Below are 13,302 nucleotides of genomic sequence, written 5' to 3'. Positions count from 1 at the left end.
TTCGGTCAACATATTTTAGTAACTAAAGCCTCACTTTATCCATTTATTCTTACCTTTCAAACTTCACCAATTTACCCCTAGAACTAAGCTTCTGTTAGGTAAGATTTTCAACAGCTTCCCTCTTACAATTCCTTACAACCAAATATATCAAGTCAATTTAGCATACCTAATTGCTCTTTACAATTCGTAGTTAGTCTAGGTAACCAAACAAAAAATGAATTTCCAAATGTCTTACCTTGCTAATGATTGAACTTGTAAAAAAATCTAGGTAAACCTAGCCCCATCATATACTTCCAAATCTGCCATCACAAAATTTAAATACTATTAATTTCTTAAACTATTTTTTTTTTGCTAATAATAAAGAATTCTTACCCACACATTCAGTTTCCAGCAGCAACTTCCATTTGGGTTGCTTAATTCCATTTAAAAAAGAAAATTGGTTCAATAGCCTCGGCTTCCAAAGGAAACAAGAATTTCTTTAATATTCCTCACTACCATCCTTGAACATCTCCAAAACAATTTAAAGAATTTAATCAAAGCTCTTGGGTTTGGCTTCAAACAATGCCAATGCTTCTTAACTTTCTAAAGTATGGGCGGAACTCTCAAGGTTCAAGCTCATTGCTTCTATTGTTCTTTTTTTCTTCCTATCGTTTTCTTTTCTTTTTATTACAACTACTTTGTCCCTTGAAATCTTGCTTTAAGACATGTGGCCGGTTATCACTCTCATAATCGGTCATTTTTAGATTTTATGTTATCCAAGTGTGTTTGTCTATTATAACCCTTGCCGTTACCTTCACCAATGGTCCTCATTAACCCTTAAAATGATTTATCTTGTTTTTCAAAAGTCGAACTGCCACCTTTTTCACTTAATGTAATGTCATGCATAATTTATCTATTGTAGTTAGCCACATTCACAAAGGAATATCCTTATCTTAGTTTGTTTATACTTGCTTGAATTTGTAACTTACTAACACATGCATTTATACACATGTAATACATTATGATATAATATACTCATATATTTGTATATATATTCATATTAAATTAATGTGCATGCTTTACATTTATAAAAATATGCACATCATAACTACTGCCCCATTTAAGCTTAGTGTAATAACCTTTAACTTTCATCTTACAGTAAATTTAATAATTCGGCCTTCCTATCAACATAGTATTAGTTTGATATTATTTTAATATCGTTATACCATGAATAAACTAATTTTGATTCCAAAATTTCTTATTTATTGTAACACCCCGTATCCTCGTTTAATCGTCAATAAGACCTATCAATAAGACGAAGGGACAATTGATATAAATTTAAATGTCGAAAAGCGGTTACAGACGAAAAGAATATTTTAAAATAAAATATTATCAATTACGAGAATTAGTCCGAAAGATGGGCACATGTCTAATTTAAGTGGGGGAGAATTTATATGTAAACTTTATTATTTTGAGGAAATAAATTAATTAAATAATGAAGTAAATGATAAAACAATAAATATATATATATATTTTAAGTAATGAATTGGGTTAGTAGGGCCGGCCATTTGAGGAACAAAAAGGAGTTGGGAGTGAAATTAGAGAGATGATGAAGACAAATGTTGAAAAAGCCGGTCAACTAAGTAAAAAGGAAAGTCAAGCAAATTTATTAGTGTGAGGTGATTAGTCAAGTAATGGAAGACACAAGAGAATGGGGGTCGGCCATTTCAAAAGAGAAAAGATAAGAATAGATGGCAGTTGCCCATGTGAAATATTAAGGAGTCAAAATAATAATAAAATAATAAAAATATCTCTATTTATGATGAAAGATGGTAGGGGCCGGCAGGGAGTAAAAAAGGAGAAATAGATTGAATGAATGATAGGGAGATAAGGACAAGTGGTCATGTCCGTTCTTTTCTCCCTTCCACGTGAAATTCATTTCTTTTTTTTCCTTCCTAACCGGTAGCTTATAGAGAGAAATAAAAAAGGCGAGAAGATCGGCCAAAAATGGGAGAAGCAGAGAAAGAAAGGAGGAAGGAAACAGAGAGAAAGAGAGACTTGGGAAAGAGAGATTGTGTGCTGCCACTTAGACGAGTCAAAAGATGAGAGTTTTGCTGCAAATTTTAAGGGGAAAAGAAAGCTGAGTTGCTACTGGATTTTGAAGAAAGAAAATAGAGAAAGCTGAGTATTGGGGTGTTGCCGACGGTGAGAGAAAGAGAGGAAGAAAGTGCAGCTGGTTGGTGCGTGAAAGGAGGGAGAAGAAAGGAAGAGAAAAACGAGTAGAAGAGAAAGGAAGAAATGGGAAAGAAAGGTAAGAAAATAATAAAAATATATAATAATGATGCTAGAATAAAATAAGATATATAAATATATTACTTAAGTGGGTTTCAATATTTAGGAGAAATAAATAGGTGGTGCACTGTGGTGAAAGGCTGAAAGAAATAACGAGTGACTGGTAAGAAGGAGTAGCTCGATACATCTTTGAATTAATAGCGACGTAACATTCCGCTATTGTGAGATAAGTAGGGGGTGTCAATTTTAAAATTTTTATAAATATATACCTATAAGTATGATTTATTTTAAATGCGAAAATTGTGAATAACATGTGCTGGTAGACATTTAGGGAATTGTGAATGCAAATGATTTCAAAATTTGTTTTGAATATATATATGTATAAATTATATGTAAAGTGTTTTAAAAATCGAGAAGCAAGCTCTTCACACTATTTTACATCAAAATGTGCCTTATATATTTGTGCAGTGTGCATTCATGATTATATTGCTTACTCACCATGCAAATCACTATTTGAAATTCATGCATAAATCTTATTTTGAAAAAATGATAGATTTTATAATACCCAATATTTGACGCTTTGAAAATAATTTGGCACGAATTTTCAAGGACGCAATATAAATTAAAAAAAAAACGTTTTGGAAAAACTGAGAGCTTTGAGAGTATGTCGGATGTCACATCGGTTAAGTGTGACTCTCGTGCACGAGTGAGCTCTAGCTAAAGAACTATTGGGTCGCCAACAGGCGGTTAGGTCTGGTTGGGGTCACGGCTTGTGATATATGTATGCATGGCTAGGCCACCAGATAATTACGCGGTTGCGACCGCTTGATTCTCTGATGTCGGCCAACATCGTGAGATTGCCATGGCATGTGGGATCTGGTGGAGCGAGGCTCCTGAAGGTTATTACATGGTAACGGGACCACGGATTTTATTTGATTTCCTACTTGAGATAAAAATCTCTTTGGGTTTTTAGACTCTTATTTCTTGCATGGTGAAAACGAAATTATACGATTTTCTGCAACTCCCCCTGGTTTTACTGTTATATGAATTTTACCCTCGCGTGCGAGGCGATTTGTGAACTTTGTATACTCTTATTACTATTTGGTTTTGTGGGAGCTTGCCCAACTTCATTGATTTAATTTGAGTATTACATTAGATAATTTCGACTGCAGAGATCTTTTATGAGCATGAGGTTTAAAATGATATTTTACTGATTTAGTTTGAAAATTGTTGTTAACCTTCTCGCTGCACAAAAGTTTACTTGGTTTGATATACATTATGGTTGATTACGACTTACAAGAGATTCTCGATATATTCTTAGATATATATATGGCACAAATCTCCATTTGAATTAAATATTTTTATCTACTCTTACAATTTTTATTATTCAAAATCTCTACCTTATTGCTTGTTTCCCATCTACGCCCTACTCACGGAGTCAATGATCACTGATTCTGTGAGACTCACACCACTCTTTTTCTCCTTTTTTCAGACAATGATCAGCCTAGCGTGTAATCATCAGCGCGTTCGGTCCACCGCAAATAGGTAAAGGCATCTCATAGCCTTTTATCCCAAGTCGCTCCACTGTTAAAGATTGAGTTGTAATATTTTGGTTTTACTATGTAAATAAATATTAGTTTGATATAAACGAAAATTTGAGATTTTTGAACTCAATATATTTAATTGTGATGTCATGACATAAAGTCAAAATTTAATGGTTATACTTATTGTGAAAATTTAAGTTATAAATATATATATGGTTCAAATATTAATACGGTTTAGTAAAAGTGTACAATGAGTTATTAAGAAATTTCTTTTAGACTTATTTGGGACTTGGCAAGATCTTCTGGAAGTCTCGGACGCTGGTAGTGACCGAGGAGGAGTCATTACATTTACTATCTAATGAGCTCTAATAGCTAGCATTCAAAGTATGAGGTTTTACAAAGATATGAGCTTAATCGATCTATCCATAATAAAGGTGCTTCGATCAACGCCTACTACTTCGCCCCAACATTCACCTATGGCTTTAAAGGTGTTGAGGTGCCATAAATGGAGAGGAACCTTTGAGAATCTTATTTAGAGTCTAATATCCATTTCCTTGCCATCTATTGCAATTGGGATCAGAGTTTTGAAGAGGCCCTCGAACGGCTCCCAATAATTTTCAAGGAGAGTGATCATCTCCTCACGATCGTCGAAAGTAACAACCACAGACTGACCTTCCAAGGTTCTAACTTGGACATGGATCCCTTCTTGGGATAACCTATCTTGAATGTTAGCACAAGCTACTTTCGAATGTAACCTGCCTACTACGCTACAATCCACCTAAGTTTGTTCATCATCAACAATTGTGGTCTTAACTGTAGTCACTTTATCTCCTCTCCGTATCACAGCTCTTCTTTCTTCTATTCCCTCCCCTGCCTTGACTAGAGAGCAATTAGCTTAGCGAGGGCTTTTTTTTCAAGCACCATGACATGTTTATTCCCATCTGCTGAGGGCTGTTCCATCATCTTACGTGTTCCCTTATCCAGCTGATTGTTATTTTCTACCACCACATCGTGGTAGGAGCGCTTAACCGTGTTTCCCCATTCAGTTCCAGTAAACTTCACTAGGCCCTTATGTTTTGGCATGGTTTGCTTTTGAAAAGGCTCCGCCCTCATGACTATTATTCTTTTACCATCCATCCACTAATGATTTCCCCACTTTAGTGTGTACTCTATTTCTTTTTTCTCCCTATAGTGAATAAAAGCATAGTTTGCCCCTCTTCTCTTGTCAAAGGTTGCTTTCCTGGGGATGTAAACATCCATGACTTTGCCATATTCCTCGAAGGCACCTTGTATTGCCGCCCATGTCAACCTTCTACTGAGGTTGTTTGTGAAGACTGAATACAAACTATTAAGCCACCTTCGACCTTCACTGTTGCTACTTTCACTTCTTCTTGCCATCATGTAAAACAAAAAAAAAAAAAAGGAAAATATATAAAGTTTAAATAAGAGAAATAATGAGGAACTCTGGAGAAAAAGAAAACTAGTTCTATTCCATTTTTACTAATTACATTAGATGCATAACATATAGAAAGCCATGACCCACTACCATTAATCTCTTAAAAATATTCCAACTACTCACAAAAAAATCATACCACTAACCCATTACTGATAAACCAAAAAAATCCTACCACAAACCGATTACTGATATAATAGAAAATCCTACCAGTAACTCATTAATAATCCATTACCTATAAAACTAGGAATTGAACTATTGGACTTAGTAAACAGGAAAAAAAAAAGTAAAGAAAACAATGTGTAAGATGCACTAATTTTTGTCACTCCCCTTTAGTGCATGCTTATGATCAATAACCCCAAGAACAGCTCTGAAACATTCAAACTTGGGTTTTCTTAATGCCTTCGTGAATATGTTAGCAACTTGATCATTTGTAGAAACTCCTTTCAACTCAATTTCTTAATTTAGCACCTTCTCTAGAATGTAGTGATGACGAACTTCAATACGCTTTGTCCGTCCATGAAAAATTGGATTTGATGCAAGTTTGCTGGCACTTTCATTGTCACATTTACTCTGCACAGCATAGTCAATTTTGCACATTATATCTCCCATCAAACTCTTTAACCACATGCACTCTTCTGTAGCCATAGTTGTTGCCACATATTCAGCTTCTGTGCTAGATAAAGCAACCACAGATTACTACTTGCTACACTAGGAAATTATTGTTGAACCAATGCTAAAACAATAACTTGAAGTTGAACGTCGATCATTTGCATCTCCAACCCAATCTGCATCAGTAAAACCATGGTCAAAAGAACCTTTTACATAACACAAAATTGTTCTTACTATATCTAAATGAGGTTTTCTTGGACACTGCATGAACTGGGAAATTGCACCAACAAAATAAGTAATTTTAGGTCTTATGATAGTTAAATAAATTAACCTGCCAACAAGTTGTAGAAATTTTCTAGCATCCTTTAATAGTTGCTTTTTATCTTTCATCAGCTTGAGATGAGGCTCCATTAGAGTAGCCTTTTCTTTTGACTCCCCTATGCCAAAACACTGCAAGAGCTCTTTCGCATATTATCTTTGAGAAATGAAATATCCATGATCTAATTTTCAACCTTTAAACCAAGAAAACAACCAACTTGCCCCAGATTTTTCATTTCAAATCAAACAGCTAAGTCATTTTTCAGCCGAGCAATCTCATCTTCATTATCTCCGGTAAATATCATGTCATCCACATACAATAAGACCAACAAATGCATATTCGATTCTAATTTAATGAACAAACTAGAATCTGCATTAGAAACTTTAAACCCACAAAAGATAAAGTATTAAGTAACTTTACCATACTAGGCACGTGGTGCTTGTTGAAGACCATACAATGCCTTCTTCAAATGACAAATATGGTGAGGAAATTTTTCCAAAACAAATCCTTGCGTTTGCTCCATGAACACTTGAAGATCCAGCTCCTCGTAAAGAAATGCATTCTTTACATCAAATTGCCACAGCTTCCATCTTTTAAAGGCAGCAAGAGAAATAATTGATTTCACTGTCACCATTTTTGCTACAAGACTGAAAGTTTCCTCGTAATCTAAACCATGGTTTTGGGAAAAACCACGAGGGACCAAGCGAACTTTGTATTTGTTGATTGTCCCGTCTGCATTTTTCTTCAATCAATATACCTATTTGCAAGTAATTGGATTAGAGTTTTCTGGTTTTGGCACCAAGTCCCATGTCTGATTTTTATTTAAAGCTTTAATTTCCTCTTGCATAGCTGCTTCCTATTCTGAATGATCTTTGGCCTTTTCATAACATGCTAGCTCCTTTTCATTTGATGCTCTTGTAAAGAGGCATGAAGTAATAGTGTAATGATTTAGATGTACCTCATAATCTTTGAGGTAATTCGGCAGTTTTCTCCTTTGTAGACCTCCTTAATGATTACTACTCACCATCTGAATTTGAGAAATTTGGAACTGGATATTCATCATTGTCAGAAGCCTGTACGTTTTCTTCAGGAACTAGCTACAAATTTCCTTGATCAACATCAAGAACAACTTTTTAATTGAACTTTTCGGTGGTGCATAATAAGATGAAACTTCATCAAACACAACATTCTTAGACATGAAACACTTCATTGTTTCTGGATCCATACACCTCCACCCTTTCCTACATGAATCATTGCCAACAAAAATACACTTCTTTGCTTTCGGGTCAAGATTAGTACGGTTAGTTTTTGGAATATGAACATAACAAATTGAACCAAACACCTGAAAGTAATTTACTTTGGGCTTACATCATATAGAATCTCAAAAGGAGATTTTTCAATATCTAGCCATGGAGGTAAGCAATTTATTACATGGCATGTGCATTGTATAGCTTCAGCCCAAAGCTTTCGGGGAAGATTTTTACCATGCAGCCATGAAAGACTTATAGAAGTGAGATGAGCTAGCTTCCTTTCAGTAACTCTGTTCTACTGAGGGGTATTTGGACATGTCAATTGTCTCAAAATACCATTACTATCACAATATTGGAAGAAATCCTCTGACATAAATTCACCTCCATTGTCACTCCATAAGCATTTAATTTTCATCCTAAACTCCTTTTCTACATCATTTTTGAATTCAACAAACTTTGATAATGCTTCACTCTTCTTTTCCAAAAATTTCACCCATATGTACCTCAAACAATCATCCACCAATACCATGACATAATGTTATCCACTATAACTTGGTGTTTTTGTTGGTCTTATCAGGTTTGTATGAACCAGCTCGAACATTGTAGATCTACAATTTGATGACTTCTCGAAAGGAAGACGATGTGATTTGCCAAATTGACAGCCTTGACAAATCACATTTTCACGAATACTTTGTAGAATTGGTGTGCCTTCCAAAAACTTCCTTGCTGATATTTGCGGCAACAATTGATAGCTTACATGGCCAAGTCGAGCATGCCAGATTGCAGCACTGTCTGTTTGACTTGTCTTCTTTGCATATGCCTCCTCTACTGACATAACAAACAAGGATCCTTTCTTGTCACAAACAAAAAGGACATCAACTGCTATTTTACTCACATTATCAAGCACTTTCACATTATTTAGACAAAATAAAACATATTTTCCAGAATCAGTAATTCATGAAATTGACACTAAATTTTGCTTCAAACCTGGAACATGATAAACATCATTCAGTTTGATACCTCTGGTTCTTGCATCAATGTTGATCTTTACAACACCTTCATTCGTTACTGGATAAGTTGAATTATCGACGGTAACGATTACTTGATTTCCATTATGTTGACATAGCTCTAAAAGTAATGAATCATTACTGGTAGCATGGTAGGAGCAACTAGAGTCAATGATCCACTCTGTTTCACAGTTTAAAAAGACTGATTCAGCAATAACATAGTTTTTTCCTTCAACTACTTTTGTAGTAAAGCATTAATCCCATTTGAGTTGTTCACCCTTTTCATTTACACTTACCACATTTGTTTTAATAATATGTGCCTACAACCTTCTCGACACCATACTAGATATTTAAATCATTTCCCTCATTTTCTAACTCCATTTTGTAGAGCAAGAAACTTCCTCTCCATAACTTTTAATCTCCTCCAACAAGACTAGCTTGATAAACAAGAAGGAAAGAACCGTAAAAGTGCCTTAACCAAGCTCTAATACTATAAAACAAAAAAAAAAAAAGAAGAAAGAAAATATATAAAGTTTAAATAGGAAAACTAAAGAGGAACTCTGGTGAAAAAGAAAACTAGTTCTATTCCACTTCTATTAGAACATATATAAAGACATAACCCACTACCATTAATCTCCTAAAAATATTCCAACTACTTATAGAAAAATTCTACCATTAATCCATTATTGATATAATAGAAAATCCTACCACTAATCCTTTAGCCATAAAACCAGAAACTGAACTATTTGACTTAATAAGTAGAAAATTAAGTGCAGAAGACAATGTGTAAGATGCACTAATTTTTATCATCATGAATTCTTCTTTTATTAATAGTTACTGGTGCTTGTTAATAGAAGTATTCGTAGGTCAACTTATGTGAATATCAGTAGTTTATTGATTTGACCTTTTTGAGAACAAAGCTCAAGTCATGTCAACGAGTCTAGATTTATGTTATTAAAATAATAAAAATACTTTTTTATATTAATAATTTAATATTTTATACTTAAATTAAATTAAACTGTGTTCTTTATTCAATGACATGATAACTTTACCTTAGAGATTTCATATTCAAATTTTTGAAATGAGGCGAGTGGATTTATGAAATTGGATAGGACTACCTCTAAATATATAGCTCAAAACTTACATGTATAAAAACGAAATAAAAATTCTTAAGAATAATAGAAAAAAAAAGATAATGATCAATTCGGATTTTATCCATAGAAGTTTATAAATTTTCCACTCTTTGCCTAGAATCCATAACCAGACAATTTTCGATGGAGATGCAGTAGTGTGTGCACTATTTTTCTTTTTTTCAAACTTGGGCATGAGATGAAATATCTAAGAGCCACCAAACGGAAAAACAAAATTCAAGATTACATTTAGGCATATAGAATTTTCTGCATCAGGCCTAATTAAATCCTTGCAAAATCAAGGGACTTTTTGCCTTCGTGTGGATTTGCAAAAAAGTTGTTCATGTAATCTGCAAGCACAAACTCTCTAAAATGAGCAATTCCATCTTTCTCTACTGCTTGAGGCAGTGGTGCAATCTTCTCTGTTGGTTTTGGAATCGTAAACATTGGTATTGACACCCTTGATTTTGTACTTGTTGTGCGAACTCTATGTTCTGCACTTTTGTACTTTCCATTGCTTAATATCTGTAGACAAAAAACACAAATTAATTAAAAACACAGCTTTGATATGCCTGAGTCCACCATTCCTTTGACGCCATTTCCATCTCGGACGACAAAGTTGAAAAGTGAACTGCCGTTATCAAAACTTGGAGCCATTTGCGACGATGTGATAATGTGCTTGAGAGGGTTCGATTGCTAAGAAGCTGTGTGGTGCATCTACGAAAGGGAAGGGTGCTATTTGTCGTGCATGGATGCTTAAGCATCAACTAATAAAATAATGCTTTCCAGTTGAACTTGATGAATCCATGAACGGTTTGAACTTTTCAGCATGACAATTTTCGGTTTTTGCACCTTTGATTCTCAATTCCTTGTTGATGTAGACATTGGAGGAATTTTAACAATCCATACATTCAAGGAAATGGATTTTCAGCTACTACCAATTCTGACCAAAAAATAATGCATGTTGGAAAAAAACATAAAAAGAAAAACTCACTGGCTTTTAGTTCTAGAATGTTTTATTCACTCATCCTTTCTTTACAAAAGAAAGGTTTTATATTTTAAATTCAAGTCAGGATGACAAAGATTTTATAAATAAAAGGAAAATGCTTGCCTTGCATATTTGAATATCGACTGTGCTCATGCAGTAACATCTTGGCCTAATAAAGTGCCCGATTCAAAACATATTACTCGGTATTTTACGAACTCTCAGACAAATTAACAACAAGATGCATGACGGACACAACTATATTGAATTCTTAGGCATAACATGATACAATGGACCCTTTGGCCGATCCTTGTTTGAATTTTATGAAAATGAAACAGAGTCCCAAATTTCCTGAATTAAAAAGTAAAAGCCAAGAAATAGAACTTTCATAGAAAACCTAATTTCCAATTTTCAAACCCTCTTAATTCTTCTAGCCCTAGGTTTCCTTCCAGTGCCAATCACAGATGACTGGTTGTTGACAGCAAGAGGAGGTTTCGTATTCTCTTTGCTTATACTTCTAAGTAGGTACTTAGGAGTCTGAGTCTTGTTCCTCTCCACGGAATAAGCAGCAGACACTGACTTCCTCAAGCTCTTGAGCTTCTTCGAGGCTCTTTTCTTTTAAGATTCAACTATAGAGACCTCAAAAGTAAAGCTGCTGTTAACTAACATTTTTTATATGGTTAAACAAAGTTTTAAAATAAAAAACCTAATCCAAGAGACACGAGGCAAATACATACGAACAGGGCAGGGAAAGGGGCAGACTATAGGGGCAGAGGATCTTAATTTTTTTTTTTTTTGGTAATAGAAGGAAGGGGGATTCGAACTCTACTCTTTAGGCAGAATCATGTATCAATCAATAAATCAAATATTCGGATGTAAGACCGATAATTTCTATCCAAATTTTATCCTCAAAAAATAGAACTCTAACATTTAAAAGAGAGATCAATACAATTTCTAAAAGATTTATTATAAGAAACCCCCGATATCTAGAGACCTTAATTTCAGTCTCAGATGCTAATTTTCTGTTGTAGATGTTCTCATGGAATATGCAAAAAGCCCCTTTCCATGACAAGGCTCTCCATCTTTCACTACCACCTAAGCCAGGCAGTGCGACAAACCTTCTTTAATTTGTTAGTAGTGAAATATAATTCCGTTTTTCTTGGCTAAGTTAAAAGAAAAGAAATTATAGGATCAAAATTAAAGATTTCAATTAATTCATCATATTATATATCATCCAAGACTTTTTGAAGGGAGTGAGGATTTCAAATATTTACCCAGTTATCCAAAAACCTGAGCTAGAGAAAACATGTAGCATGCGTGTAGTCACGTGTCTTTTGTTGAATTCAATTTTCTACAAAAAAATCAAGAGTCTTAACATTGAAAGAACCACAAAAAAAAAGATATATACTTAATAGCACAACTTAATTTTTTGAAGGAGATGTTCAGCAAACCAAAAAGACTCTCAACTGCCTTTTCAGTATATATGTTAGAACAAAAGTTGTTTACGACATGTAACATGTCATAAGGTGACTTCCCTCGCGCCCAATTGAGACAATTCAATAAAATATTATCTCAAATTATGTTGATTTGCTGATTTTTTTTTGTATGATTATTTATTAATTTCTTCCACGATTCTACCGGACGAGTGTTATGAATTATTTGATTATAAAAAGTTTCCCTTGCTACCCATACAACATAGTTACATTCATTTTATTTTTTTCCTTTTGTCTTTTGTTATTGGAAATTCCCCTAAGAGTTATGTAAATTTATACATCAAGATCAAAGATAAGGAAGCACCAAAATTAAGACCAAATTAATGATGTAAATATAACTCTCTAGCTCTGTCCTATCTGAAGTGCTATAAGTATGGGGTGAAGAAGTTCATACAGAAAAATCTAAGGAAATAAGAGTTCAAAATGGCAAAATGCATCCGTTCCAAGGTTAATCAGAAGGTGAAGGCTATTCTTTCGTCACTGAGCAATCCGTCAACAAGACTCGAATGACTTTCATTGATAGCGACAAATTTTGCCAATGACTTTTATTGCTAGCTGAAGACTGTTATCGAAAATCTTTCCATCTATTCTTTCTCCTTTTTCCACAGAATAAACTTTTCTGCAGACCCGTCAAAAGTAGAATATCATTTCATAAAAGAAGAATATGTAATTAGGCAGTAAGCACCTTTGACTTCACCCTCAATCTTTTTCCTACTCATTTTCAATTTCTGCCAGATATTTTCCTTCTGGGATCAAATGTGAACTTTGGGAAAATTAAAAAAAGGGTAAAGGACAAAGCTTTTGGAATTTTTGGATTATGTATGGAAAGGTCACTCTTATCTCAAACCCAACTTGATAAAAAATTATGATTATGACCTTCAATTTTGTCTTTTTGTGTTTGAAATTATAATTTTATAGATCGCAACTTCGACGAAAAGTAACTACAAGAGATAAATTCAACAGAAGCTGCAAGTTGTTTTTGTTGAATGTAACTATAATTTAATTAATCAATGTAAATTTGAACATAATTAAGTTATATATATATATATATATATATATATATATATATATTTGCCTCTTCAATTGGAACTTTATTGATATATAGACAATCTCCTCATCAGTTGTAAAGTTTTATTGAACGGTTGAAGAGAAGGGAATGAAAACATGTGTAAATTATGCAAATATTAAAGATAATGGCTTTATACATTTTATTCGGACTATTTGAATCACTACATATT

Source organism: Theobroma cacao, chromosome 7 (assembly GCF_000208745.1).
Source record: "Theobroma cacao cultivar B97-61/B2 chromosome 7, Criollo_cocoa_genome_V2, whole genome shotgun sequence".
NCBI classification, from domain to species: Eukaryota; Viridiplantae; Streptophyta; class Magnoliopsida; order Malvales; family Malvaceae; genus Theobroma; species Theobroma cacao.
The sequence above is the reverse complement of the archived record's forward strand: the minus strand, read 5'-3'. Positions refer to the sequence as shown.